The sequence below is a fragment of the Ailuropoda melanoleuca genome, chromosome 3 (assembly GCF_002007445.2).
Source record: "Ailuropoda melanoleuca isolate Jingjing chromosome 3, ASM200744v2, whole genome shotgun sequence".
Taxonomy (NCBI): Eukaryota; Metazoa; Chordata; class Mammalia; order Carnivora; family Ursidae; genus Ailuropoda; species Ailuropoda melanoleuca.
The window spans coordinates 116,933,023-116,959,315 of record NC_048220.1 but is presented as its reverse complement, the minus strand read 5'-3'; the positions used below and the strand labels follow the sequence as shown (position 1 = coordinate 116,959,315).

The window sequence follows — 26,293 nt, the reverse complement described above, 5'->3', positions numbered from 1 at the left end:
AGACTTCTGACCTACAAAACTGTAAGACATTTGTGTTGCTTTAAAACATTAAGTCTGGCTTTTCACTTATATTATAAGTGATAAGTTATATGTCAGACAATTTTACTTAGGCTTGATGGCTCTCTAGCCAACTCTCCATCCACTTGCCTGCCCATCCATCCACCCATTTATCCATCTATCCAGAAAACATCTGCTGAAACCTGCTAACGGTGTGAAGCACGGATTGTCTACTCTAGTTCATGGATGGGCAAACAAAGAGAAATTAAGAGCTGAGGCAGGATTTGACTCCCAGTCTTTGGATCCTGAAATGCACTGGTTTGTTTTCTTTTTTCTTTTTTCTGAATTATGGTACCTTTGGAGTTTTTAATTACTAGAATCCCAGGCCCTGTGGATAGGGATTCAGATATTGCTATAGTTGACCAATAGAGGAAATATTTTAGTGCATGTAGAATTTGGTAGCATTCTTTAAGGCATAAAGTTGGTGAAGTGAGTTTGCTCTCCGTAGCTGTATGGCTGAGTCAGCCCTGCCAGATGAGTGTTTGGAGTCTTCTCCACTCTCCAACCTCTATAACATAGGATATCTAGTAATGGTTAGGTCATATTTTGACTTCTTCGCTGAGAGTGGTGCCTATAATGGCATAGCACCCAAGAACTGAGATTGGATTATAGCAGATTTCAAAAATTTTAAAAGCTGTAGAAGACTTTCTTCCAAATGAAACCTGTGTTAAAACAGATACAAGTTAAAATCACTCTAGTAGAGACAGGGATGTGTATGTGAGAACCTCTTTTTTCTCCTACCACAACCCTCTGATGTATCTGCTTGGAATTGCCAAGCATCCTAGCATTTTAAAATTATTAGGCTATAGTATTAGTGAGAGATTGGGATGACTGATGGTCCTAGGCTCACCATAAAAGGATGGAGCATAATCTTGTACAAGTATCTTTCCATCTTAAAAGGAAAATATACTCAAGTTTTACATCCTGATATTGATTGGTATTGATTAGGAAGAGGAGGACGACAAAAAAATGAGGAGTAAGAGCTATTAGTCAAGATTTATCCATTGAGGGGTGGCAGTGTGATGAAACAAAAAAAATATTGCTTCACTCAGAGCCCAACAGCACCAGCTGTCAGCCCCAATGGTTGCTGCTCTCAGATTGCTGTGTTACCTTGGACAAACCCTTTCAACAAATTCAAGGATTAAATTACATAATGTAGGCAAAATCAACTGGCACACTGCTTGGCACGTGGCAGGTATGGAATAAATGTTGAGTCAGTCTTTTGCATCTGAATATGCTGAGTAGCTTTCAGGCTAGAGGCATTCTGTCCGGTGTTGTGGTCAAAGATGAGTAAGACAAAATCTCTGCTCTCAAGAAACTCAAGGCTGTTTGGAAAACAAATGACATATTTCTGGAAAATTCATAGAACAATGACTATTACAGGGTAGTATGTTTCAAATGCCAAATAAGCAGGCCAGATGTGAGAAATTATTATTATGCATCAGAATGATTCAGAAATGCTACTTGAGGCAGTGGTAGAATTACGTGGAATGAGAAACCAGGAAAACAGTGTAAATACTAGGAGCAAGAGTGCTAATCAGGAGTTGCTCAAAGGCTACATCATTCTCAAAATTCTTCTTGCGTGGCTGGGAGATGAACGGAGGTACAGCCAAGTGTTTCTCTTTTACAGGGGCAGCGACTGAGGCAGGGAAGTCTAGGTTCTCTCAGAATCAGCATTTCCCAGCTGCTCTCTGTTCGCTTTGACCACATTGCTATCAGTGCGGTGCTGTTGACACAGCGTCTACGAAAGGTTGGGTCGCCCAAGTAGTAACAGATTTTTACATAGGTGGCAGAACTTGAAAAGTGATTGTAAGCAGGATGCAAGATTGAGAGAAGCTGCAGGGACACAGAGAAGTGTGTCATCAAACTGGCATCTCTCTGAGCTCTTGGGGATTGGACCAGTGCATGGCAGTTAGAAGTGATGACCTTCCTCTGAGCCAAAGATAAGAGTGGCTGAAAGAAGGAGACTGAAAGCTGTTTGTTTGAGAGCATACACACACATACACGTTTCCCAATGCCCTTCAGGGGTCAGTTTTAATTAAAATGGATATTGAAGAATTTTACAAAAGGAACAAACTTAATATAAACTTTCCTGATATTATTAGCCCTTGTTACCTAAAAATATAAATCATTTGACACTAAACACACTAATAAGCCACTGGGAAGATGAGTCAGGGCTGGTTTGGACACTGGTCTACCCATTCTCTTTGCAATAATGCACAGATGATGGGCAGCAGGTCTCAGAAATGGTATCTGTTGTCCTGCTACCACATACCCAATCTCAGCCCAGGCTGCCGGCAGACACAACCATCTCTTTAAAGTAAAATTGAATCCTCATTTCAAACCATTGTAAGTGAAGCATTTTAGAGTAAATATTTTATGAAGCAAAACAATTTGTATGCAACTGGAAAGAGCTAGCAAATATTTGGCTGGGCAAATGAATGGTTTGGTTTATGAGAAGAGAGTAAAGGAAAACTTCGATGTAGCCTCCAAAAAGCTGTGGATAATTTAGTTGATTGGATGAAGAACCATGGTCAGCATCTTTAGTAGAGTTTGGCCAGCTTAAAAACAGGGTTCCATTTGATCTTTCTCTTCTTGAGTTAATCATTGTCTGGGGGCCTATGTGTCTTATATTGGTACCCACCATAGTCTAGAGCAGTGGTTCTCAAACTTTTTGGTTTCAAGACCACTTTGCACACTTAAAAATTGTTGGAGGACCTCAAAGAGCTCGTGATAATGTGGGTATTGAGACAATTCATTTATTTACTCGTTCATTTAAAATAACAGTAATAAATCATTATATATTAACATGAATAACACTTTCATAAAAAATATGGTTTCCAAAACAAAAAATTTAGTGAGAGGCATAGCACTGTTTTACATTTTTTTCAAATGTCTTTAATGTATGGTACAATAGAAACCAGCTGTATTCTCATGTTTGGTCTGCTTTTGGTCTGTTGTGACATACTGTTTTGGTTGAAGATAATAAAGATATGATCTCACACAGATATGTAGTTGGAAAGGGAAGAATATCCTAAAAACCTTTCCAGATAATTATGTAGTCTCTAGAATATTCTACTGAACATTCATGAGAGAATGAGAACGAAAAGGGCAAATAACATCATAGTATTATTATGTAGATAGTTTTGACCTTGTGGATTCCCTTAAAAGGGTTCAGTGATTCCCCAGGGTCTTCAGACCACACTGAGAAGCTCTAGCCCTTCTCCTGGTTATTTGCGCCAGATTTGTTTCCAGGGGACACGGGCTTTCCTGCTATTTGTGATGATTCTTCAAGTAAACTACCTGTGGACTCCAAATATATGACATCCAGTCTTATTTCTAGGTGCTCTAACACAATTTCCTACCTAGTTCCGTAATAATTACCCCATCATTATGAATATCAGTCTGATTTTGCATAGGCTTATGAGGAATCTGAGAAAAAGGTAACTCATCAAAATTGTTTTGTTTTTAATTGTATTTGTGTCTTTAGTAAAATATTATTGATAGTTAACAGACTTAACTTCAGGCAAGGTTACACATTTGTTAGTCTTAGTTAATTTATATACGTGAAAGTATTTATTGGTTGTCTTTCACGGGACCGTGTCCTAGGTAATGGAATTGTAAGACTGAAACAAACAGTTGTATTGTGCCAGGAAGCTCACAGTCCTTGAAATACTAAGGTAATTACAAAATCACACAGTTTGTAAACAAAATCTCAACAATCAATTTAAATTCCTTGGAAGAAGAGAGGCCATTGTGACTTGTGGGGCAATGGAATTGCTTTCCTGTTCATGTGACAACGCGGGATGGGGAAGGAGTGATGGGCTGCCAGAAAGCCGGAAATGAGGAGGGGATCACGGATAACACCCCAAGGAACAGCTTTTCCTTTCACAGTCAGTGCAGATCTTAAAAATATTTTTCTTGAGAAACGAACAAAGGTGACATTTTTACCCTTTGGGCTTAGAAGCAGGTCGGTGCACATTTCGAAAATAAATAACTCTTGGCTGATTTGATGCAGATGTCAGCCACAGCTGTCCAAGCAGGGGCAGAGGGGGTGTCAACAATTTGCCACAGATTTACATTGAGCATCTTGGCAGAATTCATGAAATGAAGACTGCTTGTTTGTAGAATAGTTTGTTTCTCTTTCTGTTGCTTAAATCTTTGCTTTAAAAAAATGGATGTTATGACGCCAGATCACTGAGTATCTGTAAAGAGCCATCTTTAGACCACAAACACATGTTAAGCATTTTTGAGCACTTATTAGGAGCCAGGTGTTATGCTGAGTGAATAAATGATGAATGAAACCCTAACTTAAGATAGCTACTTATTTATAGGAACTTGTAGCTAATATATTATTAGTTGCTATCACTTACATCAAATATATTATATATTTCTCAACAAAACAGTTGATGGGTTTCTAGAGAAGTAATGCCCAATAGGATTTCTTTGTGATGTAGAAATGTTCTATATCTGCGCTGTTCAATATGGTAGCTATTAACCATCTTCCCTCATTGGGCACTTGAAATGTGGGGGCTAATACAACTGAAAAACTGAATTTTAAATTTTGTTTAATTAGTTAAAATTCAAATAACCACATGAGACTAGTAGCTATAGTATCAGACAACACAGTTCCAGAGGATCAGAACCGCACAATAAATCATTGCTTTCTAAATCTGTCAGCCACATAAATTCTAAGCATGTAATAGGATTTTCAACGATACTTTTATATTAAACGATATTACTCATATTGCTATTAAGGCTCAAATCTGGGTTAATGGGAAGATTAAACTACTTACTTTGCTCTGAAGTTAAGATTAGATTTAAAAACAACCATTAGAAGATTTTGGGGACAAGATCTCTAATTTAAAGAGACAATATGTCTTGGAAAATCTGCTGGACATTCTGGACTTTCATAGACTAAAGAAGGCATTGGGGCTTTTTGAGATTATAGTAATATATAAATTGAAAAATTAAGGTATTTGATAACTTTGGCAAAAGAGTAAAAGCAAATACAGTAAATAAAGATCATTAACGTCAACCCAATCTCTTGAGGAGGAACTCCAATTCTTTAGCAAAAATTCAGAAATTGTGATGTCATATCCATAAGAGATGGAGCAACACGGAAGAATTATGGGGGCTACAGGTTTTGCAGTCAAAGGTTCTCAGCACAGTCGGACAAATGAAGATAAAAATGCAGATAGCTACATATCAGTGCAAGAGAACAATAAAGAACAATCAAAGGATTATCATATGATGGCAAATTATTGTCAAATAAGAGGTTTGGAAAGAAATGTGAGTTCAGAGGAAGCTAAGCTCACATTGGACGAAGGCAGTAGAAAGAGTGTGCTGTTTGAAGTCAGGCTGAGAACTGAAGTCTTAGCTCTCCACCACTTAATCAATTTTTCTCCTTGGCCAAGTTACTTAACCTGAGTTTAAACTTTCTTATCTATAAACTGGAATACTATTAGCACACATGCAAGGTTGCTGTGAAGGCTGGCATAGGACCCAACACGTAGTCACATACTCAAGACTACAAGTCTCCTCAAGTAGTCACAACCACTCACTACCACCCGCCGGATCTTCTGGAAGCAGAACAAATATAAGAGATTCGATGGTGTTGGTGACAGTCGATGAATAAGCGAATGTCACTTGAATAGAGGTTGTTGGAGGTAATCGCAGGAAATAAGTTTAACGGGTAGGATGGGCCCACATAATTTCTTTTTTTTTGAAAATCTGACAAAAGAATTTGGGTTTGACTGTCATAGGTAATGAGAAAAAGTTGTAGGCTTGTGCCAAAAGTACTGAGTAAGTTGTTTAGGCAGAGGCCCCACCAAAGATAACCTGAAGAAAGGCAAGGAAAGCAGTCAGGAGGATGTTATAATAACTCGAGTATGAGAGAGTGACCTTGGGTGAAATGGTAGCTGCAGGAATGGAAATAAAAGGGCAGATATACGAGACATTTGAAGAAAGAATGAATTACATTTGAGCTTCCCAGCCTAGGTGCCCCACTGTTAGAAGCAAGTTGAGGTTCTGATGCATGATGGCATCAGGGGGGCTGTGGGGATCACCCTACCCCTCCCCGGGCAATTACTTCCCAACACGAGCAACTTTTTTTTGGTTTACTCAATCCATCTAATATCAACATTTCCTGTGTGGGAAGTGACATGAAAAATTCTGATCATCACTGAACTAAGATGCTTAGTACCAGACTGGATATACGAAAGAAATGAATCAAGAGTTCAAATGACGACAACACTTTTTTTCTTCAAGACAAGGTGGGTGGTTCTGATAGAAATGGGATAGGTGGGGAAGGGACCTAGTTTGGACAATTTGGTTTTGGATATTTCTTTGTTATGAATATAGAATATTCATGTGAACAGGTAGTTGGGGAGACAGGATTAGAACAAAGAGGAGAGGTTTCCTAGAGATGGAGATGGCTCACATTGATAATGGAAGACAGTCAGTTGCATTGGGCTAAAACACCACCCAGAGGATGTGGATTAATGCTTTGCTATTAACTTGTCTGTACTTCCTTTGTCTCTGGTCTGCTCTGGTAACTGTTTTCATCTTCACAGAGAAGCTTTGTGATATTTACAAATCATGCAAATATGGGTGGGAAGGCTAATACATGGGCTGATACAATCAAGATTCAGAATGATTCATTGATCCTAAACTAAGCAGATAGAAATGATCATGTGTACCCAGCAATGCAAAGGTACTTGGTGCCATCAAACTGTGTGCTGTATGTAAGAGAACACTGAATCTTCAAGGAAGCCTGAGAAAGAGAAAAGGAATGCTTTACCCTTTGTTAGGTGAATTTTTCATTCTTTCCTTCGGGCCTCACCTAAAGAAGTCACTTGTAGGGGTGCCTGGGTGGTGCAGTTGTTAAGCGTCTGCCTTCAGCTCAGGGCGTGATCCCAGTGTTCTGGGATCGAGCCCCACATCAGGCTCCTCCACTAGGAGCCTGCTTCTTCCTCTCCCACTCCCCCTGCTTGTGTTCCCTCTCTCGCTGGCTGTCTCTGTCTCTGTCAAATAAATAAATGAAATCTTAAAAAAAAAAAAAAAGAAGTCACTTGTAACTTGGCAAACATCCAGATAGTTAATTAAGCGAAGATCGATTTGTTTGCAATACTTGTGTGGGCCAATCCACCTGTCTACTGAGGAAGGGTCAAAAAAGAGCAGCTATTGTGTGAGGAGAAGGCCAGATGAGAACAATGAAGTCTCTGTAGTCAAAAACGGAACTACCAGGAGAGAGAAAAAGGAAGCCTCAAGCCCTCTAAGTATTTGTACGTAGTTTCTACAATAGCTCCATCGAATTAACAGAAAGTGTGTCTACTGCCTTATCCAAAATAACTGAAAAACCAAAAGTAAGTAACATCATTTAGAGGGACTTAATAAACCCATCGAAAAGCTGAGTGTATCAGGGTGGGGCTTTGTTTTATTTACCTCTAGCCTCCAATAGCTGAGCTCTCAAACCACTTCCCCTCCTAACACGTGAAAGCCACTCTGTTGTGTGGAGACCGCTGAAGATTTCTGGGTGTGTGTGAGAATGCCAAAGTGCCTGTCGGGTCAGCCCCGGGTGCTTAGGAAGCCTTGGGCAGAAGTGGATCACTCTAAGGAAAGTGTCACTGCCCCAGGGTCTCCCTGATTTTGGGTTCTAGGAGATGGGCAAAGTAGAAAGGGACATAAACTTTAGTTTCCTGGATTTGGAGCTCTATGTCCCCAGGTCAGCTTGTTCCCCCCACCTTCCTGTTCCTTCCCCTCTTCTTCTCTTCGACATCTCCCTTTCTCTTGTTTCTCAAAACCAAAAGTGGCGGGAGGTAGTAAAAAGGGAGGGAAATGAGGTTATGGATGGGAGTAGGGGAGGTGTTCCATACTATTGCCTTTTTCCTGTTCATTTCTAGGGTGGCTCCGTGTAGGCCAACGAGCAAGGACAGCTCGGTTGGTTGCGCCCTGCACTGTCGGAGGGGGTGCCGTTTACAATGTGGCATGTGATCCAGAGCACTTCCCAGTGAGAGAGCTACCTTATTGGAAAAGCAGGTGCAGTGGAAAGGACCTTATTGTTTTGGTTCCTCTGAATTCATCCTGCTTCAGTTTAAGCTCACCTTTTTGCTGGAGGGCCCCTATTGATAACTTTTGTTCAGAGAATTTGTTATTTAAAGTACAGGTCTCTTGTAAACAGACAGTAGAGCCCAAAAGGAAGTTTTATCAGGCCAGGGATTTTGCATTAGGCTCCCTCCTGGCCGTATCCTCCACAGGTTTTTCGGTCCTCCAGAGGGTATGCTTCTGAGAACCTTCCAACTCCTTACACTGTTTCATATTCCAGAAACTATAAAATTACTTTATATTTACTCCAGTTGAAATAATCCCAATTCTCTTAGGATGCCTCCAAGTTTTTCTTTTCAATCTATTTCAACAATTTTCTTAAAAATGACAAAGCCTAGAATCCACAATCCATTATAAAAAGCCCGTGTCTGTTCTACCACAATTAAACAAAAAAATCTATGTGTGTGCATGAACTGGGTGGGGGGTTCTTCTAAGCTGTGATATTTTCCCAAGTCAAAGTGAGATATATGGTCATAAACCCTATAAATCTCTGCTTTAAGCAGGTAGTTAGCATTTGTCAATGTTTGTGTGGATGTGTGCATTTTGGGAGACTGAGGTAAAGGGGATGGAGACCATAACTTGTCAGGGTTCTCTGAGAGAGAAGTGAGAATAAGGCTATGGTTGGTTAAGTGGGTTATTCTGAATGGGTTCTAGGGGAGAATTCTCTGCTGTCTCACGTGGGCCTACAGACCCTTGGGTCAAGAGGGTGGAAAAGGCAGCTGCTCCAAGGGACACCTGAGAGAAGAGGCTTTCGGATCGGGATGTTCAGGCAGGATGAGGACAAATAGGCTTTGCACAGCTTGGTAAACAGACTTAAGAGCTACTATAGGTCCTTCTTCCAAGAAGAGTATGTGGTAAGACTTGGAGAGGGGTGTTTTGTTTAGTTCTTCTGTGTTTTTTGTTTGTTTTCTGTTTGTTTTAGAAATTTCGCAGCAACTCTGTTGTGCCAAGGAAAGAAGGAACATGTTTGTTTTTTTTTCTTCTGTTCTGTTTTGTCCATGTCTCATACAGACAGAAAAAACAGAGCAACGTACCTGTTTGTGTGCTGGACGGGTGACCCAGGGACTGAAGATGAGAAAACTCCAAAATAGGGGGTGAAGCTTAGAGGCAGGTGGAAAGGTGCTCCTGTGGCAGAGAGCCTGTAACCTCGGAGTTGTCCCAGGAGCGCGTCACTCTGTCTCCTCAACAGCGAGATTATAGATTTTTAAAGCCCAAGTGAAAGAACTATATTTTCCTTGTATGAAAACCAGCAAATGCGGCGGGCCTATATTCTCTAAGAACGAGAATTGTGTGATTATAGTTTAGCTTGGGGCTGTTGTCTATCAATTCCCTTTTGTAGCATAATGGTAACTTGGCACAATTAGCTAATTTTTCCATAACGATATCCTAAACCCACGGAGCTCCTATCACCCAACTCCTTCCGGGGGGAAATGAAAATGTCCTTTCCTCCCATGGGAGCTCCAAGTGATACTGTTTATGCACTCTTTCACACGGTTCCTCTCTGATGTCACACAAGCAATAGTTCTGAGAGTAGAAAGAAAGTGGCTTTTACGGTGGAAAAGTAAAAATTCAAAGTCCACAGGTAGGGAACAGGTGAGGCAACATGTGGTATATCTAGACAAGGGAATATCATTTACGTATTAACAAGCTGCTAGAGATCTATAGGAACTGAAAAGAAAGATGTTCACGTTACTGAGTCCTGTGATGGAGTCATGGCCAGGAACAGAATGGAGAAAGCATCATCCCATTCAAGGCAAATGACACAGAGGTTTTGAGCCTGGACCTCAGAGCCAGACTGCCTGCTTTTGAATGTTAGGTGTGAGAGTTTGGGCAAGTGACTTCTCCGTGCCTCAATTTTCTCATCTGAAGGTGGGAATAATGATGGTGATAGTACCTACCTCATACAATCGCGTCAATATGGGACAATGCCACACACACAAAGTAGGTCTTAAGGTCTAAATACTCCCCAAAAGGATGACTTTCAAAAATGGTCACTCTCTTGCCTAAAGGTCTATAGTTCCCAGATACTAATTTTTGAAATATGTAAAAGATTTTCCATTCGTGTATCTTTATTTGGCTCTGCACAATGGACAATACTTCCCATTATTTTATAGCATATGTATGAAAAATTTATTTCCACCTAATTTTGACACATGATAAAAACTGTAGCTTGTATTTACAAATGGAGACAAGTATTCTATTAGCCTTTAAGCTCTTATGCCAAGACTGTTAGGTATAAAAAGGATACGAATTCATAGTTTTGGCACAATTCAATACACTGGATTCCTGTCTCCAGATTAGGGGCCCAAATGGTAAGAACTACACTTTAAAAGGAAAATTTCTCCAAATAAAGGAATAAAAATATGACTTGTCTAAAATATCATTTATTTTGGACATTTCTTACCCTAAAAGTACACTTAGAGGTATTTTTCTTTATACGTCCATAGTTGATACCTCACCATTTTTCAGCCTATCACATGTGACAGTAAATCTATCCACAGTGAGTTTTAGCAAACTTCATTCACCAAACGTTTGTTGAACATCTAGTATATGCCAGCCCTATGCTGTGCTTTTAGAAAATTTGAAACTTGTAAGCCTTTGAAGGTTTGATGCTTTGGCAACATTTCCTTTTGTAAGCTCTGAGTGTGCTTTCCTGTATTTTCTCAGAGAGCTTTCCTGTATTTTTTTTCCCCTGTATTTTTTCTTCTAAGATTTTGGGAATTGGTCCAATAGCCTAGACGGAGTCAAAGCAAACTTCTTGGGTTGCTCAGATGCAACAAGAGGAAAATTACTCCTAATTAAGGGGGTCCCTGCTCCCTGCCCATGCTCTGGGGGGTCAGGAGTCAGGGGGAAGAACTCCACAGCTGTCCTCATTTTCCCAGCCTCAGGCTGATTCACATTTGCTGACGAAATTTCGTTCTTTCTTTTTTCCATATCCCCAGAGAAATCGATGTTTCGAAGCATTGTTAGAAAGTAGGTGATTCTTCATCTTTAAATAAGATTTTTGAGCCCCTTGAAACCATTTTGAAGGAATTAAAATCCTTTTGGTTTTAAACTACGGTTGAAACGCATTTTCACTTAGGGTCGAAGCATTTTAAATAACAGAAGTAAAACAGCAAACATCCCGTGAACTCCTTTCCTGTGGTAGGCACCACACAAACCCTGGCTCCTTTGATACCCATGCGCATGCACAAGGGAGAGGCTACCATTGTCCCCTACTTTACGAGGGGAAAATTAGGCCACTGAGATGAAGCAGCTTGACCGGGGGGGGGGGGGGGGGGGGGGGGGCGGGTATAAAGCGGGCAGGAAAAGGTAGAACTTGGAAAGGCACACAGATTAGCTCTGCACTGCTCACAACCATCATGCAAATGTGCCAGACAGATGATCCCAGGGGTGTGTACTGGCAACACTGCCTACTTGGTAGGAAGATGAAAGAGAAGTGATCAGATACATCCTAGAGCCCTCGGCATTCATTATCTTATCCTTCTTTTCCACATTCCTTGATCTGACAGGGTTAAGGTATTAGAGTATAAATAAGACATTCGAGCAATGAAAAAAACCACTTGAAATGGATCAAAATCATCTGATTTTAAACCTCAACTATTTAAAACATGTCGGTTTCAAGAAAGCATAAAGCGTTTTGGAGTAATTTAGCTTAAAGTGCCCTTGATTCTACACAAGCAAAAAAGAACTTCTAAAAATTGCCAATATTTAAGTTGGAACTTCAAAAAGGAAGTGTATGGAAGCTTTGCTTTGATACTCTGAACGCTGTAAACACGTGTACTTTTAGATTCTTGGCTGACTTTGAAATCCACCTGTCTGGGCTAGATTTCTCAAACTTTCTCAGAACTGACATCAATATTTTTTGGCTCCTCCTTTCAAAGGCTGTTGATTCTTGTTTTTGCTACATGCACAGTTCAACAGGCTGGGTTCCTATCTGTAGAAAACTCAAATCATAGCATTTTCTATTGTCCTTAGAATAGATAACATTAAACGTTGCTAAAACTAAATAAAAAGCAAGTTAGCTGCCATAGCTAAGGGTTTACATAAGCCACAAATAAGCAGTGTGTTCTCAAAAAAAAGCAGATTTAACAAATTTCATAGAGGTCAAACAAGTAGGTTTGGCAGAGTGGTCATGGATTCCTCATTACAACTTATAGAAGAATGTAGCTTTTTTGACCCTAAGTATCAAAGATGCTATTTTATTAAAGTGAACTTTAAAAATGTGTGAACAAAATCAGGTTGCCAAGGGAATCAGTTATTTTTTTTCCAGAGAGAAGTCAACATCTAGTGGGAAGGGGGCGAGGGAGAAGGCTTCCTGGGATATCTCAGCACTCAGGTGAGAGCCCATCCTCCTTTTGTCAAAGAACTAGAAATGAAGGAAAATGATTTGCGTGTTGAAAAAACTCTGAATGTGACATTGATCAATCTCTTTGACCAATATTAATTAAGCAGGCACTGGGTTAGGAGCTTTTAAAGCAGAAACAAATCGAACAGAGATCTGCATTCAGGAACTGCTATTCTGGTTGGGGTGAAATAGAAGTTTTCTGGTAATAGGATGACACAGGGAAAACACTGAAAGAAGCATGCCCAGGTCTTCTGGGGGAGTCATGGACTTGGGAGTTTGAAAAGCCTCCTTAGAAAGGGTGACCCTTAAGTTGACAGTTGAAATATCAATGTTCCCCAGGTGGACAGGGTATTCTAAACATTTAAAACACTCCCCTTGAAGGAACAGAGAGATACTGTTGGTGACACAGTCTAGGGCTGCACTGTCCAATGTCATAGCTCACATGTGGCTATTTAAGTTTAAATGTATGTTAATTAAAACAAAATGCAATTAGACATGTATGTTAATTAAATTTATGTTAATTAAAATCAGATAAAATTGGAAATTCAGTTATGCAGTTGTACTAGCCACATTTTCACTGCCACATGGGGCTAATGGCTGTTGCATGAGACAGCCCAGGCATAAGACGGCTCCGTCCTCATGGAAATTTCTGTCGGACTGTGCTGGGAAACTGCAGGCAGACAAGAACTGCTAGAGTATAAGGTTTAAGGGTGTGTGTGTGGCAAGAGCTAAGCCTGGACGTAGAGGTTGCACTGAAAGGACATGTCATACCACAGAGTTCAGACCATATCCATTAGGCCAGGCATCAGCAAACGTTTTCTGTAAAGGATCAGATCACATTTTTGGGTTTGGGGCCACATAGTCTTTTCTGAAACTATACAGCTCTGTGCTGTAGCCTGAGATCAACCATTTCCTCAACCAGAGGAAATGAGCAGGTGTGGCTGTGTTCCAGGAACACTTGATTTGTGGAAACTGGCAATGGGCTGGATTTGGCCACAGACCATGGTTTGCTGAGCCCTCTGCTAGGCCACTAGGAGCCACCTGAAGGGGTTGAAGCTGGAAAGTTGCAGAATTAGATATATGCTTTAGAAAGACCATTCTAGTAGCGGAGTAATGACGAATTTAAGGAATGTGAGTTGCAAGAGTATGATCTTCTAGTCAAAGAGGATAAGGGCCTGAGTTGTGAATGTAGCCTGTTAGATATAGTTAGAGAGGAGAGAACATGTATGTGCTTTTAAGCTGGGTGGCTGGGCCCTGGCGGCAGTGGAGAGATATTACATGACAGAGACGAATAAGGTTTGGGTGAATGGAGAGTCAGTGGTTGCACTCACTGGGTTATAGAATATAGAAGGAAGAACAGGTTTTGAGAAGGATGATGACTTCAGTTCGGGTCAGGTGGCATTTGAGCTGCTAGACATGTGAGTCATCAGCAGAGGGGTAGTGATTGAAGCCTTGAGAGTGACAGAAAATACCCAGGCAGAGTGAGAGGAAGGCAAAGATTGGGACCTTGAGTATTACCAAATGAAATGCGTAAGTTCAAAGGGAGCTGAGAAGGAATTGTTACAGGCATAGAGAGGAGAACAAGGCAAGAATCAAAGGAAGACTTTCAAATGTTATTAAGAAGAGTAAAACAATTCCATAGACTGGCAACTAGGAGGCATTTTTGAGAAGTTATTCAGAATAGACTTCCTAAAACAGAACAAAAACATCACCACCGAAGTGTCTGAAATTGCCCTTTCTGGAATATGATTAAGTGAGGTGATAGCTATGATCTTTCATGGTCTTGGTTTTTCTTTTGGTGTTAAGTATTAGGATTACTTAAAAGCAAGAAGATAATTTGGCTCCTTGGATCTCACCTTGTAAATGACATAGTCCAGCAATCACTTTATCTGGGGGTGGAAGGACAGGTGAGATCTTGTCTGGTCACCCTTGAGGTGATCTCTGCGCAAACTTCATGGGGAATTTCATTCTGTGAGGGTTGGAAAGTTGCTAGATAACCTCTTAAAATGACATGGAATTCTGATTTTAGGGTATATGAAAACAAAATGGTGGACTTATGACAAGGGACCCTAGAATTTTATGTAATGAGCATTCTTGAAACATAAATGTTTTATCCTGAAGCCACCTTAATAAAGAAACTAAGTAATAACAGCTTTAAGATAGAATCATGTGGGGCGCCTGGGTGGCACAGCGGTTAAACGTCTGCCTTCGGCTCAGGGCGTGATCCCGGCGTTGTGGGATCGAGCCCCACATCAGGCTCCTCTGCTAGGAGCCTGCTTCTTCCTCTCCCACTCCCCCTGCTTGTGTTCCCTCTCTCGCTGGCTGTCTCTATCTCTGTCAAATAAATAAATAAAATCTTTAAAAAAAAAAAAAGATAGAATCATGTGATTTGGGAGTGTTCCATTTCGCAATTTAATGGGTTAGTCATTCCTTCAGTGGAAGAGTTTCAAATAATGATTTATAGCCACCTTTTAAGAAGTTTATATTAGGAAAATATTTTACATGCCTAATAGATGAATATATCTCGCTCAAACTTTTGAGTGATTCACTGTGTAAAATTTTGTCTTAAAACATGGAAAAACTGACTAAAGCACGCTCATGGTTTTCAAGAGTAATTCTTTTTTTTTTTTTAAGATTTTATTTATTTATTTGACAGAGAGAGAGACAGCCAGTGAGAGAGGGAACACAAGCAGGGGGAGTGGGAGAGGAAGAAGCAGGCTCCCAGTGGAAGAGCCTGATGTGGGGCTCGATCCCAGAACGCGGGGATCACATCCTGAGCCCAAGGCAGATGCTTAACTTCTGAGCCACCCAGGTGCCCCAAGAGTAAGATATTAAGAATTAGAATTTGTTCTTAAAGGAATTGCTTAATATAAGTCTGAGGAACACACATTTCTGAGCACCTTAATTTTACCTCTATAGCCACTTTAAGAGAAGAATGAAGTTACGTGAGAATAACACAGAAATAACAACAAAAATAAAGTAAGGAATGCTTTCCTTCCCAGTGACTGGCTTGCTAGGTTAGCCAGCTTTAGCCACTACAATTTTACTAGGAGATGACTTTCTTCCCTGTATGAGCTGCTCTCTACTCCTCGGCCGGACTAAGCCTTGGAGTAAAGAGCCCACCCGAGAACAAGCAGGTTACTAGAGTAGGCGGAGACATCTCTCCAGTGCAACAGTAAATTGAACTCTATACAGAGCAATGCGAAAAAGGAAAACTGCAGACTATATACTAGTCTTTTTACTTTTAGTCTTTGATACTGAAAGAATGGTGATCAGAATCACAACTGGAATTTTTAGAGAACTTAATAAATTTGTAAACTTTGTTTAGAAAATATATATGGGTAAGGACATCAATGGATAGCGTGAAAAAGAAGAGCAATGATGGAAGGGATGGGGGAGACTAGCCCTATTCGCTATTAGAATATATTGTAAAATAGTAATTGTGAATGTATAATAATACAAAAATAAAATATAGATGGCTCAAAAGAGAGCCATAATGTATGCTGATCTAAAAATAACAAAAATAAGGAAAGAAAATATTAAACAGATATTATTTTAACTTCACATTTACTTCTTTCCATGTGTCAGAATAAATTCCAATGGACTGTAGAGATAAGAAGGAAAATCAGCAAAGGACGACTATAGTATTTATCCAAAAAGGCGCTGGTTTTTATTTTTAATTTTTTAAATTTTTAAAAGTTTTTTTGTGGTGGGGGAAGGAAGAACAAAGGGAGAGGGAGAGAGAATCTTAAGCAGGGTGTGGAGCATGACATGGGGCTAGATCTCACCACCCTGAGGCTGAGGTTGTGACCTCAGGGTCATGGAGTAGAGCCCCGTGTAGGGCTCTGCACGCATCTCGGAGTCTGCTTAAGATTTTATCTTTCAATCTCCCTCTGTCCCTCCCACTCATGCTCTCCCTCTCTCTCAAATAAATAAATAAATAAATCTTTAAAAAAAATCAGGAAACCGCTTATAAAATTTACAGTGCAAGAAAGAACTCATAAAAACGCCTTGAAGCACATAAAGATACCTCTCAAATATTAGTGTGAATACTTCTTTCTACTTTTTAAAGAACAAAAACCTAGTTCTAGTCCCACAAAATAAAAATGTCCCTTAACATTGCCAAAACCTGTGTGGAGAGCCCAGAATGTTCCCTGCCCTTCAGAGACTGCCAATCACTCATTGTGAACCCGTGGGAAGAAGCAGTGACAGAGTCCAGGTGAAAACTGCATGAACTGAGGTTAGCTTATATTTTCTGAACTAAGAATTCTGTGTGTTACAGTTATAATCTCTGTGTTTTCCATAATTAAACAGAAACAGATGGGCCTGGGTATCCTCATTTCTATCTAGAATGAGAATTTGGTTCCAAATTGTGTCGTTATTTATTAAGTTAGAAGGATGGTTTGGCCTTAATCAAATTAGGCTCTTACAACATTACAAGTCCAGTAGCAAATATGAGGCTTAGGGTACGCAAGATAGTGTGGTGGAAAGCAAACTAATTGGGGAGAAGATACACTGGAACGTCAGAGGTGCTGGATGAACATTTCAAGGCACTGACGAGAGAAATGTTGAAGGCAGGACACAGCAAGTCAAGGGTCATTAAGGGTGGGGAGACGGTGAAAAGTGAGAACTTTCTTGAAGGAAGGGAGGGGTTGAAGCCATACATTAAAGGAAGTGTCGGAGCTGGTTTGGCCAACCTGAAAGTGAAGTCACATAAGTACAGCTATAAGGGGTGCAAAGAAAAGTCTCATACTCTGTCTAGTGATATGTCGAGAAAATATTTCCTAAAATGTTAACAGAGGCTTTCTTCACAGGGTGGGGTTTTTACTTTCTCTACATTTTCCTGTATTTTTTGAAAAAAAAATATCATCACACATCTCATATATACAAGAGAGGAAAATGATAAAGATAGTTACATTTAGAGGGAAAGGGGTTTTGTGCTGATATATAGGGGGTAAACGGAGGCTGTATAAATGCGCAGGCCAAGAGTACAGGGAGTGGAGGATCATAGTAAAATTTCCAGCTCTGTTTGTCCAATCTATCTGACACTTAACTCTCCTCCCCACTTTTTATTATGAATAATTACAAGCATATCCAAAAGCTGAAATTGAAGTTGAAAGTGAACATCAACGTACCCGACCTAGATGCTTTGTTAGCATTTTGCCATTCTTGCTTTATCATAGCCGTTCACCTTTGTTTTTTGATTCATTTCAGAGGAAGTTGCAGAAACCAATACCCTACTTAATACTAAATTTTAATAACCTTCCCCACCCCTGCACCCCCATACAACTCAAGACTAGTTCAGAAACCCCAGTAGCCTGTTATGCACTTAAATCTGATCTCGTTTCTTATACCTAGACACTGTTTCCAATCCAAACATGTCCAAAATCAGTTGCCTACCCAGAAGGAAAAGTTTACCAAACCTTATCCTGACTCTTTCTATATATCTAGAACGATGTAATTTGTTCAACTCGTAAAATATTAAAGACAGAAAGGGAAACTATCTAATCTGGGGTCGCCAATTCCAATGTTTCCAGGAACCAAGCAGGTAACATAAAACAATGGGTATCTCATATAAGAAATCAAATGGGTCTGGTAATGGAGGCTGACCAAGCTTCCGTGTGGGGAGGCAGCAAGGAGAAACAAAGCTACCCAGAGAGCTTGAGGAAACAGAATTTTCAGTTGGGGCAACCTTCTAGCATCAGCCTAATGGTTCCAAGAGCCATTTATTGTAACTATCATTTCGCTTTAGTCTTCTCCGTGGGTCTAGGGCAAATTTACTAGAATAATTAAAATAGTACGCTGTTAAACCGAATCCTTCTCTTAAAGTATTTATAAATGCAGGATCCGTAGCTGCTCAGTTCAGTGCAGACCTTAACAACGGAAACAGTAGAGTAGATACTCCAAATGCAGAGAAGTACTATGCGTCTAGTTTTTGCAAGTTGCTTGTCCAAGAGAGCAATATTCCCTCGTGTCTGGACTGACTGCCTGTCTGTAATGAACACTGAAGGAGGAGAGGAGCCAGTGTTCTCGCTGCTAAAAGAGTAGGTATACCATCATTTCTTAGGAATGTCCTGGCAGATTTCTTTTTCTTTCTTTTTTCTTTTTTATCTCCTCTCCTCTCCTCTCCTCCCCTCTATTCTTCTTTTCTTTTATCTTCGATGTGTATGGCTTACAAGTTAAATAGGAGGATTTATCATGTGGAAGGGAAGAAGGGTGAGCAAATAGGGATGTAGACGTGTCAAGACATAGGAAGTTATATCTGGGTTTTCTTGCCTAATTAATCATTAAGACACTGTTGCGCTGGCTACTTTCTAGAATTTCCTCCCTCTCTGCATGACCTGCTTGTCAAATTCAATCAATGCTTGCTGAAGTTGGCTAGCTTTTACACCTGCTGAGAACTGAAGCCACCTAAGCTCTGTAGACTCCGCAGCTACAGGTGAACTTTGCTCAGAAATCCCAAGTTACAACAATTCCACCTTCACAGTCTTCTCTTNGAAGTTGGCTAGCTTTTACACCTGCTGAGAACTGAAGCCACCTAAGCTCTGTAGACTCCGCAGCTACAGGTGGACTTTGCTCAGAAATCCCAAGTTACAACAATTCCACCTTCACAGTCTTCTCTTTGTGTGCTTGATAATTAACAACAGATAGTTTGGAAATTCCCTCGCTCCCCCACACCCTAGGTAACTAATTTAAACAGTATGTATCTCAGCCCTATTGTGTCGGGGTAGCTATGTTCTGCTATTAAAAAAAAACTCCACCCAGTCCTGAAATGCTGTCTCATGCAGTTGTGGGTACACGTGACAGAATTAGTTTCTTTCGGGTGAATGTCCTCATGTGATAAAGTAAACTCAACTACTTGTCTTTCAAAGCTGTAATGATAAAATTGCTGGTAGTTCTTTGGACTATGTCCAGACATTCACACAACAAAATGTATTCATTTAAGTTAAACATCCCAAATATCTACCTTATTAAAATGCTTTCACTATATTTCACACAAATGCTTTCAGCTCAAAGATCAAATTCAGCAGATGTTTATTTCAATTTCCACTTCTTTTGACCTCTGCCAGGATTTACATAAGGGTTGAATTTATTGTTGGCTTATCAGTTTGTGAAGCTCAAATCTGAGGATAGGACAGTGATTCTAAGCTCTGGTTTTACAAATTCCACTAGCTGATGTTTAGAAAACATAGTAAAATTTTAAAAATGTTAATGAAAGAAGTTAATTTTTATTGAATCACTCTTTTTAGAGAGCATATAACATTTTGGGGAAAAATGGGTCTTCTAAAGAAGAGGATTCAATATGAAAAAAATAAAGAGAAACATTCTATAAATGATTTTTAAAATTTTCCTTCTCACTTATTTTGACGTAAGTTTATTTTGAAGGTGCTTTGCATGCTTTACTTACAAAATAAATATTTCAGAGAAATTTTGTGTAGCTTTTATTGTGTGACAGGCATTAATCTGAAGACATTCATAGATAAACCAATGTAATTCTTGCAACAACCCTAGTAGATAGGTAAAGTTATTCATCCCTTTTTACACATGGGGAAACTGAGGCACAGAGTGGATAAATTGTTCAAAGTCACATAGCTGGTAATGGGCAACTCTGAGATTCAAACCCAGGAAGTCAACCTCCAGATGAGATTTATTTTAAATTTTGTTCACTAAAAGTTTACTCATTTCCGTGGAGAATTCCTGAAATACTGGGTAAGAGTTGGCATAAGTGATCATCAAAATGGGTGAGCAGGATATGAATTACTAATGCAAACTTGGACTGGATATTTGAATCATTTGGGTGAGTTTAAAAGATAAAGGGACCTGAGCCCCACCTGAGCTGAATCACATAACGGTGTAATTTAAAGTTTAACAGGTGATTCCAACGTGCAACCAGGCTGGGAACCACTGGTTCAAACCTCTTTAGCTAAAGTCTTAGTGCAGGGGACCTCAAACTCTGATGCAAAGTATGCATCAGAATCCCCTGGAGGTCTTGCTAACACACAAGGGGCCGGGTCCCACTCCTAAAACTTGTTTGGTCAGACTTGGGTAGAACCCAAGAATTTCTATTAAGTTCCCAGGTAATGTTGATGCTGCTGGTTTAAGAAGCACACTTAGAGAACCACTGTCTTAATAGGCTGGGATAGGAGTAAAGGGGGGTGGTGGAGCCCCGGGAGACACTGGACACTGGACACTCCCAGTAGCTCATCAACCCTGATGATGACACATTTCCTCCACTTTGTCGGTTTGCCCTATACCACTGATCAAGGATGAAGGGGGAAAGGGAAAAAGAAAGATACGAAGTTAAAGGGAAGTGAGGGAAAAGAGATAAAGAAGAGGAATCAACTTCTGGTCAATAAAATAAAGTTTTGTGGCTCTTTCACTGCCCTAACCATATGTCAAGTAGAGAAAGGCAGAATATAAAATGAGAAAATTTAAAAGTACACCTTTCTGTATCAGAAACAGAACAGAAACACATGGCTGTGAGTGAGACTAGTGGGCAGGTGAGTTGGGCTGTTGGTTTAGGTTATGAAAGCATTTGTTAGTTCAGCCCCTGTAGAGTCACCTGAAAACCTGAACTAGGGTCACTCTTTGAAGCCAAGGGCAAGGACAGATACCCTTCCCCCACCCCCATCCTAGCTTCATGGAAAGAGACCAAATGATCTGCCACTAAGGACTTCCTTAGGATAGACCAGCAGTTCTTAACTGGGGATGATTTTAATTGAGTAATAGATCCTGGCAGGGGCATTTTGTAATATCAGGAAATGCTTTGTATGTTGTCACGACAAGGGGGCAGGGGTACTACTGACATCCAGTAGGTGGAGACCAGAGATGATGCTAAATATCTCACAAAGCCCAAAAGTGCTGCAATTGAGAAAGCCTGGGCTAGACACGGTCCCAGAGCCAGGACCCGGGCCAAGCTGCCAACTGACTTAGTAATGAGTACATTAAATGTGCAGTATGACAGTAAGCCTGATCCCGCAGCTGTCAACGTAGAGCTGCTTCTGGGCTGGGGTCCTCAAGAAGAAGTAGTAGAGAGGAGCGCAGCACTAGAGAAGGCACTTAGGATGAAAAAATGAGCCAGTCAACCAAAAAAACCTTTCCAAAATGGGTCTACAACACAAAATTCCAAAATATGGAAAGGAAACTATTAAAGGAAATAAAGACCTAACAAAATTAATAATTAAAAGATGGATTTACCTTCAGTTAAAATGATAGAGCAATCTGAAAATGACTTTCCAGATTCAGGAGACATCAAGAAACAAATATACGAATGATATCCATAGGAGAATATACGAACACGTGAAACAAATAGGCAGATAGTAAGTAAAAACAGGTGAAAACAACTATTGGAAATTGGAAATAAAAACTTAATCATTGAAACAAAAATTCAGTATATGGGATAAAACCTGGATAGGGCATGAGTAGGGTGAACAACTATCCTGGTCTGTCTGGGACTAAGTTGTTTCTGGGACATAGGACTTTAGTGCTAAAACTGTGGAAGTGCTGGGCAAACTGAGAAAATTGGTCACCCTGGACACAATGAAGAAAAACTTGGTGGATTGAAAGATGAAGTTGATGAACTGATTTAGAATTCATCACAGAGAGACACAGGGTTAAAAAAATTTGGAAGAGTAATTAAAAGCATGGAGAACAGCATGAGATTTTTATCTAATAGGGACCCTAGACAAAGAAAGTAGGAAGGATAAAATGGTAAAGTAATAGTTTTGAGGAAATTGTAGCTAAGAATTTTGCAAAATTGAAAAAAAGTCATTAGGCTTTAAATCAGGCAACTATAGACTGTGGGCCAAATTCAGCCTGCCATGTTTTATAAATAAAGTTTTACTGAAGCACAGCCATACCCATTTGTTTATGCATTGTCTATGGATGCTTTCCTGCTACAGTGGTAGAGCTGAATGGTTGTAACAGAGGTCATAGGGACTGCAAAGCCTAAACTATTTACTTTTTTTAAAAAAAAGATTTTATTTATTTATTTGACAGAGACAGAGACAGCCAGCAAGAGAGGAAACACAAGCAGGGGGAGTGGGAGAGGAAGAAGCAGGCTCCCAGTAGAGGAGCCTGATGTGGGGCTCGATCCCAGGATTCTGGGACCACGCCCTGAGCCAAAGGCAGACACTTAACACCTGAGCCACCCAGGGGCCCCTAAAATATTTACTATTTGGCTCTTTATAAAAATGTTGTAGCCTCCTCTTAAACGTGATACTCTCAGTACCAAGCAGGATAAATTAAAATAAATTCACATCTCTATGAAGTATAGTAAAGCTGCAAAACAGAAACATAAAGAAACATCTTAAAGGGAATGACAGAATTTCACCTACAGAGAGTGACAGATTTGACGGTGCACGTACTCCAACAATAACCGGAGTCAGAAGCCAGTGCAGTGAGTCTTTAAAGTGCTGAGGGAAAGTAACTATCACTTTAGAATATACACGGGTAAGCTATCATTTAAGAATGAAGTAAAAATGAAGACATTTTTCAGTCACACAAAGACCAATATAAACCAATATACATTGTAGTATATATTACTCTTTTTCCAAATGGGCCCCCAATCTCTGCCATTACCCCAAATGCATGACAATTGTACATTCCTACGTGTCTGTCCTTTTAGCTGAGGTGAGACCATGTGTGACTTATTTTGGTCAATTAAATGTGAGTGAAAATGATATAATGTCTTCCAAGGAGAAGTTTTAAGAACTACAAATAGGGTTGGAGGGTTGTGTTCAGTGGGCAATTACACTGTATTTAGGGCCTTTTGTTTGGGAGAACAATAATGGAAATCTTAATAAAGAACTGTAGAAATTGCTAGACAGTAGGCAGAGCATATGTACTTGGGTAAAAGGATATATGAATCTAGAGCAGATGAGTAAGACGTAAGAAACAAACATGGAGTCTTATGAAACATATTGTCCAATATGACAGAATTGGGAGCCTAGAAACTGAGTCATGTATATATGGGAAATGGACATATGACCAAGGAGGCATTAGAAAGTGGTAGGAGAAAAGAATAGATGAAAATAAGTAGTACTAAATTGGTTATCCACANCTGATACTCTCAGTACCAAGCAGGATAAATTAAAATAAATTCACATCTCTATGAAATATAGTAAAGCTGCAAAACAGAAACATAAAGAAACATCTTAAAGGGAATGACAGAATTTCACCTACAGAGAGTGACAGATTTGACGGTGCACGTACTCCAACAATAACCGGAGTCAGAAGCCAGTGCAGTGAGTCTTTAAAGTGCTGAGGGAAAGTAACTATCACTTTAGAATATACACGGGTAAACTATCATTTAAGAATGAAGTAAAAATGAAGACATTTTTCAGTCACACAAAGACCAATATAAACCAATATACATTGTAGTATATATTACTCTTTTTCCAAATGGGCCCCCAATCTCTGCCATTACCCCAAATGCATGACAATTGTACATTCCTACGTGTCTGTCCTTTTAGCTGAGGTGAGACCATGTGTGACTTATTTTGGTCAATTAAATGTGAGTGAAAATGATATAATGTCTTCCAAGGAGAAGTTTTAAGAACTACAAATAGGGTTGGAGGGTTGTGTTCAGTGGGCAATTACACTGTATTTAGGGCCTTTTGTTTGGGAGAACAATAATGGAAATCTTAATAAAGAACTGTAGAAATTGCTAGACAGTAGGCAGAGCATATGTACTTGGGTAAAAGGATATATGAATCTAGAGCAGATGAGTAAGACGTAAGAAACAAACATGGAGTCTTATGAAACATATTGTCCAATATGACAGAATTGGGAGCCTAGAAACTGAGTCATGTATATATGGGAAATGGACATATGACCAAGGAGGCATTAGAAAGTGGTAGGAGAAAAGAATAGATGAAAATAAGTAGTACTAAATTGGTTATCCACATGGGAATATATTTGATGACTACCTCATATCACAAGTATAAATAAAATCTTGATGATGTGGACTCTGGGAAACAAACTGAGGGCTTCAGAGGGGTGGGGGGTGGGGGATTGGGATAGGCTGGTGATGGGTATTAAGGAGGGCACATATTGCATGGTGCACTGGGTGTTATACTCAAATAATGAATCATGGAATATTGCATCAAAAACTGGGGATGTACTGTACGGTGACTAATATAACAAAATAAAAATTATAAAAAAAATTAAGACCTAAACATGAAAATCAAACTTTAAAAGTTTGAGTGAAAAATGAAAGGTTAGGAAACAGCTTTAATATTTGGGGGTAGGGAATAACTTCTTTAAAAGGATGTCAAAAACAGAGATGATAAAAGGCCTATTTTTAAATTTGTTAGTGTTACGATTTCAAACCTCTCTATAAAAAAGAGACACCAAAAAAAATGAAGTAAAAAAAAGAAGCCAGGGAACATAAAATTCACAATGCACATAATCGACCCAGGATGAATGCCTAGAATTGAATAAGGAATTTCTATAAATCAACTTGAAAAGATGATCTATAAGAAAATGGACACACTACATGAAAAGGATTTACAAAAGAGGTTGCCTGAATGGTCAATAAACTTAAGAAAACATGTTCCATCTTCGTGGTAATCAAGGAAAATTAAAACAACAATGAAGTGGGATTTTACATGTAACAAATTCTCAGAATTCGTCAGAATACCTGACGATACTGGTATTAGGGTTGATGGAAAGAAATGGCAACCGACCCACAGGATGGTGAGAGGGAAATTGTCACGATGACTTCAAAGAACCACTTGCTAACATTCAGCAAACTTGAAGGTGCCCATGCCCTATGTAGAAACACATTCATTCTAGGACTGTTTGAAATGGAAAATAATGGCAATAAATTAAATGTTGGGAGAATAGGTGAACAAATTGCAATATAATTACATAACAAGTCAATAAATTGAACCAGACCTGTGTGTGTCCAAATGGATATGTCTTGAAGACATACCAATGTAGGGTGAAAAAAGGCATTTGCAGAAATCAAAGCAGAAAAAACAATACCATATGTTATTTTATAGACACAGGCAGATGAAATAAAAACATAAGAACATGGCCGGGTAGGCAAGATGCTGCTTTTAGAGCAGGTGTCCTCCTGCTGTTGGAGGGAGAGGCATGGAACTGGGAAGGGCAAAAAGAGAACTTCAGCTTTGTCTTTTTCATGTTTTTTGAAAAGATGGCAAAATGGCAATATTATGACAAAATGGTAATACGTGTGAAATCTGGGTGGTATGTGAGAATTTATTTGTTTTGTAATATACCAGAATATTTTTTTCATACCATATTATTTTATTTTATTAAAAATTTTTTAAAGAATTTATTTTTTTTATTTGGGAGAAAGTACCAGGGGATGACAGAGATAGAGAGAGAGAGAGAGCATGAGGGGGGGGTGCAGAGGCTGAGGGAGAAGCAGACTCCCCACTGAGCAGGGAGCTGGATGTGGGGCTTGCTCCCAGGACCCTGGGATCATGACCTGAGCCAAAGGTAGACTCTTAACCTATTGAGTCACTCAGGTGCCCTTGTACCATAATATTTTCAAAAGAGAATGACATGAGAGGACAGAAAGGACAGATGGAATCCAACTTGGAGAATTAGGGAAGTGATATTGAAGTTAAAAATCAAGAGCTGGAATCCTACACCCACTTACTTTAAGGACAAGGGTGTCACACGTTTAATGTATGCCAAAATGTGCTCCAAGAGGTGGCTCTCATTTCCTCCTACATGTCTTGACATGTGGATGAAAGAGATCTCCTAGTATTTGAACCTCTCATCCTTGGCTTAAAACTGGATTGTCAC

The 26,293-nt window shown here is 39.6% G+C and overlaps 1 protein-coding gene and 1 long non-coding RNA gene across 10 annotated transcripts in view; one reads left to right on the top strand and one right to left on the bottom strand.

The window, feature by feature from the left end:
- FYB1 (FYN binding protein 1) overlaps window positions 1-26,293 on the bottom strand; it is a 152,817-nt gene that overhangs the window by 119,652 nt on the left and 6,872 nt on the right. The gene's annotated exons all lie outside the window — the stretch shown is intronic.
- The window catches only part of LOC105235545, a 204,137-nt gene continuing 184,056 nt past the window's right edge, over window positions 6,213-26,293 (top strand). For 7 of the 8 annotated variants that reach the window (XR_004624306.1, XR_004624304.1, XR_004624305.1 and 4 more), the window contains exons 1-2: window positions 6,213-6,332; window positions 7,962-8,097. This is a non-coding gene — a long non-coding RNA (uncharacterized LOC105235545). The remainder of the gene's footprint in view (window positions 6,333-7,961; window positions 8,098-26,293) is intronic. The other variant, XR_004624303.1, reaches the window with a different exon arrangement.